This window comes from Bos indicus, chromosome 9, assembly GCF_029378745.1.
Source record: "Bos indicus isolate NIAB-ARS_2022 breed Sahiwal x Tharparkar chromosome 9, NIAB-ARS_B.indTharparkar_mat_pri_1.0, whole genome shotgun sequence".
NCBI classification, from domain to species: Eukaryota; Metazoa; Chordata; class Mammalia; order Artiodactyla; family Bovidae; genus Bos; species Bos indicus.
Genome location: NC_091768.1, coordinates 98,406,882 through 98,419,431, shown reverse-complemented (window position 1 = coordinate 98,419,431; position 12,550 = coordinate 98,406,882). Strand labels below are relative to the sequence as shown.

Here is a 12,550-nt window from a genome sequence, read left to right as displayed (position 1 = left end):
AAAATAACATAGAGGATAGACAGTTGTTGATATTTCACACCCTGGTCTCTCATTAAATTTATTTGTGCTTTCGTGATGTATATTCTGCTTACAAGTTCCACCTCTCGCCCTCCACAGCATTCTTAATCACCATCCATCCTCCACAAGGCAACCTTCTGGGTTCTTCCAGCAACTCTAATTGGGTTAAATACAGCAGTTTGCTGGCAAACTGTCTCTCCATAATAAAAAGGCCCAAATGTCGCTTTCGAGGTTCAGTGGTATAAATCCTCTCACTGTGGTCTTTTTCGAGGTTCTGAATGCAGAGTTGGAAAAAAATGTTCGCAGTCCCTTCTTACGAATAGGCATGGGCTGGTTCACCACAGCACCCAGATTCTTTACCCCCAGAGCTGTCTGGACTGTGCTGGAGCAAACACACACCCTTAGTATGATGTGCGTGTTATTGTAGCCCAGTACTTTATTCTGGGATTAGTGAACTGACTTACATAGTTGCATAGTCAGTTTAAACATTTAGCTCTTCTTTATAAGGTCTGCATTTTAGCCAGTTCTCACATTCTGTATTTGTATAAGTGGTTTTTTAAACATTCACTTAATATCATGTTATTGAGACACCATTAAGTCTCATGAGTACCATATAGATCCTGCTTCTAACAGCCTTACAGCCTGACTGGATGAATATTGTTTGCAACTTACAGAGACCGTCCAGCTGAGTTTGAAGGCAGGTTTTGGTCTTCATTAGCTTTGTGAACTTCACCACATTAGTTAAGCTTTCTATGTGTCAGTTTCCTTCTCTTAAATGGGAAAAGTAGTATTCCTGCCTCACAGGATTGTTATGAGAGTGCGAGATGTGTCTCTATTAGTGAGGGATGTGTAAGCATCTCTGGTGCATTGCAAGCACTCCTTACAGTCAGTTGCTGAAATTGCAGTCACATCACTGCCCTCCCCCTCCTCACCATCACCATCATTCAAGTGCTGCCCAGAGGAGCAGCAAATGGTGTCTAAGGAGAATCAGGAGCTGAGACTTCAGGAGATAATCACGAGTTTCCTGTATGAAAAGGGGTGAAGACATTTTATGCAGAGATAATAAAATATGAAAATAATACTAAGATCTGAACAGTTTAGAAATTCAGTCTTTTTCTGTTACTGACCACAATGAAAGAAGGTGGCAGGCAGTATCGTTAGGAGGGTGGACTGGACCAAGTGCTGAGGAGCCTCGCACATAGCTTTCAGGAATTTAGATGTGATTTTCAATTCTTTTATAGAATGTTTCCCAAGTGTCTATGTACGTGGTCTGGGTTGATAATCTGGGAGAACAGTGGTAAACAGGATATGCAAGCCCTGCCCCGCTTGTAGGGAGCTTTCTGTTTGGGCGCAGACAACAGGAAGACCCGCAAGTTTCAGGAAGTTACAAGATTGGCTTGTGTAGAGGGTGTGATAGAATACAGGGAGAAGGAAGAAGCAGGTGGTCAGGCCACTTAGGAGACCACCTTCTTCTTGCCTCTCCCTGCATTCTATCACATCCTCTACACAAGCCGATCATGTAACTCCCTAAAGCTCAGCGTGAGCAGTGCTAAGCCGTGAACTCAGGCTGTGATGGGGAAGAAGGACGGGGTCAAGGGGCCCAAGAGAACCTTGAAGTAGAGTCTACCAGATCAGGCACGTTGGAGGGCATGGCTGTTGTGCATGACAGCTAGGGTGAAGGAGTGACCCCTAAATGAAGGACTTCTGAGTTCTTGTTTCGTGGGTTTGTAATAGCTAACCAAATATGGGTTGAGCTGTTACTGTGGGACTTGTTGTCTTCCAGGGGTGGGCGAGTCACCCCGGGAGCCTACATGCCATGAGCGATAAGGAGTTATTAAAGGTTTTTATCAGAACACCTTGAAGGTGAAAGGCACATGTTAAAAAGGACAACACAGAAAGACGTAAGGGAGTCCAGTGTCTGATGGGTCGTGGAGCCCCTGAACCCGCTCTGACAGCTTTTGCCAGGTCTTCTTCTTACATGTGAAACCCCCCATTTGGTTATGCTTCCATAGGCAGTGTTTTGCTCCATGTACCCAAGCTCAGTCATAACTGTTTAAACTATTACTAACAACAATGGTAAATTTCATATAATGATAAACTCTTAAAATAAATAAAGGGGGGGCATAAAAGTAGGGATACAACCTCATAGTTATGGGAAATTTAAGAAACTTTTCTTGGATGGTGATATCTCAGCTGAGATCTAAAGGAACCAGCCCTGGGAATTTCTGGAGAAAAACATTCCAGGGCAAGGGAATGCAGAGGACCTGGAGTGGAAATTAGATGGGGGATATTTGAGGGCCATAAAGGTCAGTGTGGCTGAACCTGGTGGAGGGAAGGGGATTGACTAGGAGGCAGAGGGAATTGTTTCGAGGAGAGATGATGGGAGCAGAGTGCTAGAGTTGGATGGAGGGATACATCTGTGGTGTTCTAGAGGTTGTTCAGTAGGGCTTACTGATGAGGCATGAGAGAAAGTGAAGATGTACCCATGGTGCTTTGCGGTGACTTGAATTTTGTAGGGGTTGGGGGGAGGTCAGAGGGAAATCCAGGTGGGAGATGATAATCGCTCAGTCATGTCCAACTCTCTGCGACCCTACGGACTGTAGCCCACCAGCTCCTCTGTCCGTGGGATTCTGCAGGCAACTGCTGGACTGGGTTGCCATTCCTCCTCCAGGCGATCTTCTCTACCCAGAGATCGAACTCGGTCCCCTGTGTTGCAGGCAGACTTTTTTACCCTTTGAGCCACCAGGGAAGCCCATGTATACTTCCATTAATAGTTGATTCACTTTGTTGGATAGCAGAAACTAACACAACATTGTAAAGCAGGGAAAAGTGAAAGTCGCTCAGTCGTGTCCGACTTCTTTGCGACCCCATGGACTACACAGTCCATGGAATTCTCCAGGCCAGAATACTAGAGTGGGTATCCTTGTCCTTCTCCAGGGGATCTTCCCAACCGAGGGATCGCACCCGGGTCTCCCACGTTGCAGGCGGATTCTTTACCAGCTGAGCCACAGCGGAAGCCCAAAAGCGTGTATACCTGACTGAAAATAAAAATAATAAATAAATATGACCCACAGATATTTGACTGGAACTGTTAGTTGTTGACGTCACCAGGAACAGGGAAGAGGAAATGAAACAGAGGGATGTTTCAGGGATAAGGGTTTCTTTTTCTTTTTTTTTTTTTTTTTTACATGATATTTTACATGTTTCAATGTCATTCTCCCAAATCTTCCCACCCTCTCCCTCTCCCACAGAGTCCATAAGACTGTTCTATACATCAGTGTCTCTTTTGCTGTCTCGTACACAGGGTTATTGTTACCATCTTTCTAAATTCCATATATATGCGTTAGTATACTGTATTGGTGTTTTTCCTTCTGACTTACTTCACTCTGTATAATAGGCTCCAGTTTCATCCACCTCATTAGAACTGATTCAAATGTATTCTTTTTAATGGCTGAGTAATACTCCATTGTGTATATGTACCACAGCTTTCTTTTTTTTTTTTTTCAGTATGGTATTATGCTTTTTTTTTTTTTTTTTTCCTTTTCACTTCCACTTTAATGGATGGGAAGCAATCATAAGCCAAACTTGCAAGTATAATGAAGGGGAAAACAGATCTAAAAGGGACCTTACCTTCTCTCAAGGGATAAGGGTTTCAAATAAATTTTGCTTAAAGGGTTTAAGGTTTCAAATAAATTTTAAGTGCAGGCGTTTTGCTTATATGAGTCTGTTGTTGACGGTAAAGAATAGACCAGAAATATAAATGGAGGTCTCATGTTTGATGGTGCCAGCAAATAACATATAGTGAGACACATTCTTCAATTCAAGTTTATTTGAGAATGTGCACATATACTCCTGTCAAGATGAGTTTTAGATGTAGAATCTAAACAGAGAACTGTAATAGAAATACATAAAAATTATATCAGTGGCTTCAAATTTGATTAGTGTTCTTGTTCTTTTGCAATACCTGACATTAGCAATCTTAATTTTTTGCACCAGTCAGATTTCCATTACATGTCTAAGATGAATAAATGGTTTGTGTATAAACAATTGTATACAGTTCGGAGAGGATATACATTTGTAATTGTTATTGCGGGTACTTCTGGAGGGCGGCGAAGTACAGGGCTAATATAACACACACCAACATGTGCACCATTCAGCTTAAGAAAAAATACAACAAAATAATACAACTACAGTTAAAGTGGGCTCCCCTCATGACTCAGTGGTAAAGAATCTGCTTGCCAAGTGGGAGACACGGCTTGGATCCCTGAGTCAGGAAGATTCCCTGGAGGAGGAAATGGCAACCCACTCCAGTATTCTTGCCTGGGAAATTCCATGGACAGAAGAGCCTGGCAGGCTATAGTCCATGGGCTTGCAAGATTTGGACACAACTTAGCGACTAAACGGCAGCAACAACAAAATTAAAGCCCTGATGTCTGTCTTTGTGATTCTATTCCCTCCTTATTTCCCCACAGAGGTAACTTTTATCCTCAGTTTGAAATTAGTCAGTGTCATCTATGTTCCTAATCCTCTTTTAATGTATGTATTTACTGCATTCCGTATTACATAGTGTGCACGTTTACAAGCTTTCAATAAGTGACAAAATTATGTTATACTTCTTTTCTGCAACTCAGTTTTCTAATTTAGCCATCTTTTGAAATAATCAAGATTGGTGCATGTAATAGGAGTTTCTTTCCTCTCAAAGTTTTAAACAGTCACCCGGAGCTATATGAGCAGATTCTCCATGGACATCAGCTTAGCTTGCATGACACTGGTGCTGAGGCTCTTGTTTTCAAATATGTCCTTGCAGGCATGAGGTGAGAGGATTAGGACAAAATGATGGATTTGACCTCAGTTTTAAGGTGAGCTCGGTCACATAGTTTGGCTTAAATTTGCAGTTCTGTTTTTTTTTTTTTTAACTTTAATAACAGGAAAGAAAAGTGCGTAGGTGTATCACCACCAGCATTTCAGCCATGGCTGAGTTTTCTTGCACTAGACAAGTGCCAAGTAGTTAAAACTTCGTTATTAAAGTATTCTCATTTTCCTCTGCTAGTCTCTTAGTGGGTCATAATTCTGCTTATCCTTTTCATGACTCAAAGTAGGGAGGTTTATTTCCTTTCATTTGTACTAAATTTTAATATAATATTTTTTGATGTTTTCTTTTAAAAATAGAGATACCATATCATTTCTCAAAATACTTGCTGTAGTCCCCCCATACTAGAATCTCCGTGAATGAAGATGGGGAAGGTGGAGAGAAATGCAGGTTTGGAGACCTATGGAGGATGGGAGGCCCTCCAAAGTCTTCCTGAATCTCTGATGTCTGGTGTTTACACGAAGGCGCCTGATTTAGTGATTGATTTATTTAGTTTGGCTGCACCATGAAGCATGTGAAAGGTACCCCAATGGAGGTTTTAGTTTATTTTTAAATTGTAGAGACATTTGTTTACAGTGTTGTGTTGGTTTCTGTTGTACAACAACATGAATCAGCCATAATTATATGTATATGTATATATATTTATACATATTATAATTTTATATATGCGTGTGTGTATATACGTGTAAATATTTATGTGTATATATATACATATATATATGTGTACCCTCCCTCTTACCAAATTTTTAACAGGCTGTCCAGGTGACTCTGGATGACAAGCACATACTCAATTAGGAACATGTGGATCTGGATTTTCCAACTCCCAGTTATTCTAAGGTGGCGGATTCTCAGCACCAAAAGTAATGAAAGATAAAGGATTCTGTGTGATTTAAATACATGCCTAAAATTTCAATCTCACACTATGGTATTTTAACTCTAATGCTTTATACTGTGATTTCTTAAAATTTTTCAAAATCAGGAAGGTAATAAGCCATTATTTATTATTCCGCTCTCTTGTGCAAAATACTCCCTGGTCCAGCAACAGCTTTTAAAAATGATAATTTCTCCTTCTCTCCATCACCATCTCCCCCCTCTCTTTGTCTCTTTCTCTCTCCTTTTCTTTCTCTCTCCCTCATAGCATAGTTAGAAGGAGTTCAAAAATACCAAGTAACATAAACGTGAAAGTTAACGTCACCTGTCGCTTTGCCTTCCAAGTATGATCCATCACGTGTTTTGACCTTGTGGGGAATATCTTTGCAGTGTGGAGTCTAGAGTTAACAGTCTGGACTGTTGGGCCTCACTGTGAGGTCCAAATTCCTGATTTTGCTTTGTACAGTCTATGTAGCTGAGGGATTTGCTTAAAATTTCTATTCCTCGGTTTCCTTATCTGTAGAATGAGAATAATTAATGTGTATTTATTGTACATTATACAACCTCATTGTATTTTTGTAAATCCTGAAAAAAAATTTTCTAAGTTCCGAATATAATTTAATCAATTTTAGCTATTATTTGTATTTGTCATTTATCTTGACTGTTGTGAACAATGTTGCTTTGAGTATTTGTGTGCATGCATGCTAAGTGGCTTCAGTTGTGCCCAGCTCTTTGTGACCTTATGGACTCGTAGCCTTATAGCCTGCTAGGCTCCTTTGCCCATGGGATTCTCCAGGCCGTTATACTGGAGTGGGTTGCGATGCCCTTTTCCAGAGGTCTTCCTGACCCAGGGATCAAACCTGTGTCTCTTACATCTCCTGCATTGGCAGCCAGGTTCTTTACCACTAGCACCACCAGGGCAGAATATGTGTGTACCAGTCTTTATATGAATATCTGTTTTTCTTCCTCTTGGGAATATACCTGGGAGTAGAATTAGTGGGTCATACAGTAACATATGATAACATGTTTAGCTGTTTGAAGAATCGCCAGACTGTGCTCGTTGATTTTTGCATTTATTTTGTTTCATATCAGTAATAAGAGTTCAGAGAGCTCTGAGAAGTCTACCATCAACGTGATGATGTATAAAAATCTGATTGTCACTTTCATACTTGGCTTTGGATCAACTGGTGTGTGAATCCTAACTCTTGGTTTCTAGATGGAAAATCTGTAAGCACTTTCATAAACGGAGCTGGAAACCAAAAGCCGTAAAAGTAAAGGGCATAATCTGGTGGAAATGCCGGTACCATCAGGGCACTCCGAGGCTCCTGGTACATTCCATTTGAGAGCGCTTTTATTCCAAAGGGCACCATCTGGCCCTGCGTCTTGCGCGACATGTGTCTTTAAGTGCAGGCTCTTGCTCATTAAAATGGGTCAAAGACGTTTTGAATTGTAAACAGGACATTTGCGTTACTCCTTCTCTCCTGGACAAGCTCATCTCTTCACCTTTTCGTCATTTTCCACTCCTCCTCCTCTGCATTTCCCCGTTGCGTGTGGCAGTGTGACGGCTGTGGTGGGTTTTGCACAGTATGCATCTGTCAGAGAGCACATGGCAGCTGACGGCGTAAAGGCACCCAGCGCCCAGCACCACGTCAATACGTTATGCCGAAAGGTGTTTTTAAAATGGAAAGATGCTGACATATGTTTTGGCTTCACTTTAGAAGTTGGCATGTGTCCTTCTAGACTTTTTCAAAGAGAGACAAAGGGAAAAGGATCACTTCTTTATGCTACTGTAGGTAGTTGGTATACATGGATGGCAACAGTTGCCGTCATTATGAAAAAACAAATAAAAAATCCCTCAGAGTTTCAATAATAGTGTTTGCATCTATTACCCTGAGATGTTTGATTTTCTTCACAGCCTGCATCTGTTTAATTCCAATTACACACATGTCTCTCTGGACTATAATTTCTTCCAGCTGTTAAGAAAGTAAAGAGGAAGATCTGTATATTTAAAATCACTGTTTTAACTTGGAGGACTGTTCTGTGTTTAGCTGCTTAAACTGGACCGACTCCCATCCCTTTAAATAATAATTTATTTCATTGATTATTAAGTTGATTCATTTAGTCTACTTTGAAGCTTTTCAATGTTCTATGTACATAATTTTGAGTCTGAGTAAGTTGGCAAATTGTATGGCAAACATACCAGAAGAAAAAAGTTAAGAACATTGAAAACAGTAAGGAAACCTTTTACTTACCTAAAGAAAAAGTCTGGACACCAAAATTTTGGAAAAATGGAAAAAAAAATTGATTGATATACCACCCACAAACTACACACAGAAAATCTTACTGCCTGGCAGCAGCTTTAATTGAATTTATCAAAATGTTTCCCAAAAAATACACTTTCTCTGCTACTTTTAAGGCATGAGAAAAGAAGAATGAAGCAAATAATGTAGGGATATTGCTTCCAACTACAGCCAGAAACATAATTTTCTTCTTGGCACAGAAAGAGTAGACTTGATCAAGTAATGAACCACCCTCACTATCTCTCTGCAAAGGACCAGCTTCTTCAGAGCCGGGGCTGTCCTGCTCAGATAATCTCAAATGTCGCTGGGTTGGGATGGGGAAGAAGCCTGGGAACATTATATGGCGGGAAGAATGTGTAGTCCTTAAATGGATGCTTTTGAAAAATGTAGTTTAGGAGGATAGAATGGAATGTGCAGACAAATAGTAACCCCCAGCAACCTTGTTGTCATTCTTATAAGCACTATCCTAACACATCTTTTAAAGTGGGACTACCCTTACGTTAAAATTTAAATATTTGTAGCCCTGCTTACCCAACAAAGCCTCCTCACTTGCCTGTTTTCTGCAGGCATATGCAATGGCAACTGCATTAAATCTATTCTTCTGCAGCATGGATGACAAAATCATCCTCACCTTGATTATTCAGCTGCGTCCTCAATTTCAGAAATTCTAAGAGAAGAAAGTAGAATGCTATTATTTTTACAGAGGTGTTGTTGACCAGCATTTTTTCATCTCTCAGAAATAAGTGAATATTTTAAATTCTTCCTTAGACTCAGACATCCTTTATCTTCTTTTATACAGCAATAGAAATATAGCCTAAGGCATAGATGTGCATCTATGATAATATTTTAAGAATGCTCACTAGATAATCTTTACACTTTTCTATTCTGATTATTTTACTCTGTCTTACTCCATAAAATAGCATTATTATTATTATTATTTTGAATGTGAGGGTCACCAGGGATTCTAATCTTTATGGCAGTCATAATGCTTTTGTTCTAATGGCAATTCAAGCCTTCTTTCCCTTACCTTTGTAGAAAATTAGATTAATGAGAGACCAATAGTCATGCTTTTAAATTTTAAGTTTACCTTAAGGAGCAACAAGCCCTGTCCATTTCCTGAAGCCATCAGCTACCTGTGTCTGAAATCTCAGTTTCCATCTGTCCCCTAACGTGAAGGGCCAGCACAGAAGCCCTCATGAGCACCAGCCTCTTCCTCTCCTCAGCTTGAAGCTCTGTGTTCCAACTCTGGACTTAACAAGAGCATTAAAATAGGCAAGAGCTGATGTCTAAGATCTACTCTTTTAGGCAAAAAAAAAAAAAGGAAAGGTGGCTTGAATGGGAATATTAAAATCTGCACTTAAACTCAGGGGTAAAAAGCATTAACAGTGTAATGAGGTGGTAGGGTGATGGTTTAGGCAACAGTCTTTTGAATGAAATGGAAAAAGAAGCTGGATAGAAGTAAAGCAAGTCAAAATATAAAGTTTGTCGGCAGCCGGCTCCTGTTGCCTTGTAGTTCGGTTCTGCTGTGCCAGTGGTATCTTGCTGTCTAATTAGTTACCGTCTGAGACAGCTTATTAACTTTGGTCTGTTTTCTTCCTCTCTGTATTTCACAGACCTTTCAGGAATCTCATTTGTCTCTTCCCCCCCCAGAGCTAGATAGCTCAAATGTGTAGACTGTTCATAACTCATGCCTGTGGCTCCATAAATCATTTACTCTTGCAAGCTGTGTGTCGTGCTCTCTGAAGCCTATGGGGCTTCTTCACTTGTTCTGACTCCAGATATCAAGGAATAAAAAGAAATGACAGATACACAAACCAAACATGTTTTTCATCCTTTTTTAAGCCAATTTTATAGCAAAGAAATGTTGAAATATTTATTTTGACATGAGCTAAAAAGACCAGACCAACTTTTTTATTCTTTGCACAAGAATCCCCAATTCTGCGTATTTAAGAAACTTGTGCGTAAGAAATCAAACTTTCTACACATACTTTCTGTGTTATCATCCAATCAGATTTTACTACATAAAAACATTAAAAACACATTGCCAGCCAGAGAAGGCCATGGCAACCCACTCCAGTACTCTTGCCTGCAAAATCCCATGGACGGAGGAGCCTGGTAGGCTGCAGTCCATGGGGTCGCGAAGAGTCGGATACGACTGAGTGACTTCATTTTCACTTTTCACTTTCATGCATTGGAGAAGGAAATGGCAACCCACTCCAGTGTTCTTGCCTGGAGAATCCCAGGGATGGGGGAGCCCGGTGGGCTGCCGTCTATGGGGTCACACAGAGTTGGACACGACTGAAGCGACTTAGCAGCAGCAGCAATAAATATATTAAGACCTGTTAAGAAATACCAGTTCCTTATCACCTCAGGGATTTTTTTTTTTTAATTGTTCTGATCCAAAACAAGTTATCCCTTATTTCAGTTCCATAATGTCAGCAAGTTTGTGTATTCCATTTGTACAAATATAACTCAAAAATGGATATCTATATTTCCTGCCCCATGCATTAGTCAATTGTAAGTTTACTGTTTCCAAGTTTTTCCTTCTTAGGCATAAGAAAAATGTAGGCCATAAAATTTAATTTGAAACTTAGCTTTGGAAAAGGGTTCTCTATGAAGCATTAGTCTCTGGAAACCGCAGCTGTGCTTGATGTGTCCTTGTGGTCATTGTGAGCATCTGTAGTGGTGGGGAAGCCTCCCTTTTAATTTTCTTGATTTGAGACATTGAAGACCAAGAGGGTAAGTCCCCTGCTCATCAGTGGTGAGATTCTGTGGGCGACAGCAGGACAGTGAGTCAAGCCGTTTCAGCCCCACTGTGTTCATTTGATTCTTATTCACATGTATATAGTCATCATGAAAGTGTGCGTGAGCGCTCAGTCTCTCGCTCAGTCGTGTCCAGCTCTTTGCAAACCCGTGGACTGTAGCCTTGCAGGCTCCTCTGTCCATGGGGTTTCCCAGGCAAGAATACTGGAGTGGATTGCCATTCCCTTCAGGGAATCGTCCCGACCTAGCGATTGAACCCAAGTCTCCTGCTTTACAGGCAGATTCTTTACCATCTGAGCCACCAGAGAAGCCCCTGGGAAGCACATGAAAAGTCTATTTATCTCTGTTTCACAGGGAGTTAGTGGTCTGCGGTCTCTCGGTGAGTGCCACAATCCCCCCTTCCTGTTGTAGTAATAATTTTCATTATTTCCAGAACCCTCAGCACAGGGTGTTCCACTCTGAACTGATTCCTGCCCAGACATACGCTCCTTGAACAGGAGGACAGTGCTCTGGTCAGCTGTTTGCTTCAAGGAGGTTCTGCTCCAGGAATGTACCTGGAGCCTCTTAGCACGTGATTCTTACATTTGAGTATTTCTGACATTGATTTTAAGAACTTTTAAACCATTTGCAGTCACTTCTATGTGTCATTGTTGGTAGATTCAGCTTACTGTTCTGCTTTTAACACAAGCAGCTTCCTTTTTGGGATCTTTCCCATCCAAATCAGAAAAAATATATGCGTCTCAGCTGTGAACAACAACAGCAACAACAAAAATAACGTAATTTTCTTCACAGGAAATTCTTTCTCAACAAACATGCAGTTTAATGTAAAGCAAAAGAAATTCCTTTGTCAAATGATTGTCAGTGTTAACAGATTCAAACTTATCAATGTAGTAAAGAAATTTTTGTGTTTTTAAAGTAATTTAAATGTTGTGGGATAAGCTGAGGAACTAGACCTGAAAAGTCTGGAGGAAAAAAGCTGATGATCTTTGAAATTTGCATCATGGATTATATGTGGCCGCGTTCTTCTAGCAGTGATAGAAAGGAATTTTGTTTTAAATTTGAATTGTATTTAAAACTTAAAAAAAATCTGAGTCTTGCTTGTGGTTTTTTGTTTTGCTTTTCTTCGTTGTGTATTTTTATTCCCAAATGTATACCATTTTTTCTTGTATGTGGTATTTAAATGATAGTGATATTTAAAATGGATTATTAAATAATAATGCTATGTTTTAGCTTCTATAATTTATCACACACATTGCACCATTGAGAACTGTCATCTGAAACAGTATTACAGTCCTCCTTGGGGTAGAGAAGAAAAACCTAACATCTGTTACATGATGTTAAGCTTAATTAAAAAATCCTAGTTTCTTATACAGTTCTATTTAAGCAATCTTTTATGTAGAAAGTACCTTTGTTAGTGATTAACTAATAGTCATTCTGATATGAGTCACACACAGATCTCAAGATTTTCTATTTTGTTAATATATTTTGTTTTCCTCATTAACATAATTGTGTCTTTTAATGTAAGATTCACATTTGTTTTGAAACACATTTTAAAATACGTAACAGATTTTTTTTAACTGGCATTTAATGTTTACTTTGAAAAACACCCATGAAAATTGTGTTTTTAAAGACTAGTTTTACAATATTTCTCTTAGCAAAAGGATTGTAATTTTAAATACATGGTTTCAGGTAGATCATTACAAGAAAGACCTCAGAGGGCTGTATAAAT

At 39.8% G+C, this 12,550-nt stretch overlaps 1 protein-coding gene across 3 annotated transcripts in view; it reads left to right on the top strand.

Moving 5' to 3' along the window:
• Positions 1-12,550, top strand: part of AGPAT4 (1-acylglycerol-3-phosphate O-acyltransferase 4) — a 1,411,158-nt gene that overhangs the window by 252,682 nt on the left and 1,145,926 nt on the right. The gene's annotated exons all lie outside the window — the stretch shown is intronic.